At 43.5% G+C, this 1,581-nt stretch overlaps 1 pseudogene; it reads right to left on the reverse strand.

The window, feature by feature from the left end:
- Positions 1-32: 32 nt before the first annotated feature.
- On the reverse strand, positions 33-388 carry LOC103584389 (annotated as a pseudogene).
- Positions 389-1,581: the final 1,193 nt, after the last annotated feature.

Consider the following 1,581-nt stretch of genomic DNA (forward strand, 5'->3'; position numbering starts at 1 on the left):
CATGACACCCAGGAAGCCTCCCAGCGGTCCATTCAGAGTCCCTGGAATGGGGACTTGCACTTTGGCTCCCTTAACTCACCAAGCACCTCCAGTGGCACCTTCCAAACTTTCTCATTCTTAGTTGTCTTCAACACCTTCAAGAGGTAGGTGCTGCTGTCCTCTTTCCGGACTGTAAAGATGCACAGCACACCACTTGGAGAAAGAAGCATGACCCTGCCTTTAAATGAAGTATCAAAGTACATAGGTGGTCTGCCAAACTCCTGCTCTACGATCTTCTGGTTAGGATTGTAAAGCCAGGTTAGTTGCTTGTAGTTATCAGGAAGGCTCTCGGAGATCTGCAGACTCACGTTGCTGCCGGAGACTGTGATCACCCCATCTACTGAATGATCTGCCAATGATAATCAGAGTGAGAACCACCTTAGAGTAGGCAGTGCTGCCCAGTGGCCCAGGCCACTGGTGAAACAGGGGAGAAGGGAGGTACTTCTGCTTGGAGCAATGAATATGGTCTTCATCAGAGGTCCTTGTCCCCTGACTAGGAATTCAATGAAAGTTGGAGCTTGAGAAGTGGGCACAAGGTGTTGCTTATCTAGTTCTGCCTCCAGACAATAAAGAAAAAAGACACTGAGGCAGGTGCTGGCTTTCTCCCTTACCCTTATACTGGTAGATTTTCAAGTAAAATAAGAACAAATCATATCTCCTCTCTGAGATTTTGTTTCCTGTCTGTTCAATTTAGTTCAGTAATCATTATATTAGTCCTTACAGGCATAGACATAAAAAGTACACAATTCTATTCCAAAAGATTTAATACACAAATGTGGGAGGACAGACACACAAATAAATCATCCTAATATAATATCTTGGTTACTATAATAAAGATAAGCACAGGGTACTATGGGAAGATAGTTCAGTGTTCTATGGGAATATACCCCTATCCAAGAATATGGGGGCAGGGGATGGAGGAAATACTGGGAATATCTCTTTGGAGAACATGACCACTGCTATGGGTTGAACTGTGTCCCCCAAAGTTTCACGTATTAATCCCCACTGCAACAGTGTTGAGAGTGAGAAATCCCATTATGGTAATTGAAAGGTGGGGCCCCTGTAAGAGGTGATTAGATTGTGAGGATTGTACCCTTGTGAATGGATTAATCTATTGATAGTTTAATGGGTGGTAATGGGTGTGGTTCTGATGGCTTTATAAGGAGAGAGAATGAGATTAGTTCCATCTTGCTGAAGCCATTCTCCATGTAATACCCTGCACTGCTGTGATGAGTTACCAACCACCACCAAGATCCTCACCACATGTGTTCCCTGGACTTAGGACTTCCCAGCCTTCAAAACTGTTAGGAATAAATTTTATTTCTTTATAAATTACTCAGTTTCAGGTATTTTGTTATAAGCAACAGAGACTGACTAATACAACCACTAAGGTGAGTCAAAAGTGGATTAGAAGCTAATATTTGTTGAGAACAATGTGTCAGGCACTATTTAAGGCACTTAGGGTACATCAATGGTTCGCACACGCACGCGGAGGTGCCGAAGAGGACGCTGGGAGCAGAATTCGTTGACTCAGCTTTTAAG

Source organism: Galeopterus variegatus, unplaced genomic scaffold (genome assembly GCF_000696425.1).
Source record: "Galeopterus variegatus unplaced genomic scaffold, G_variegatus-3.0.2 Scaffold52953, whole genome shotgun sequence".
Classification (NCBI taxonomy): domain Eukaryota; kingdom Metazoa; phylum Chordata; class Mammalia; order Dermoptera; family Cynocephalidae; genus Galeopterus; species Galeopterus variegatus.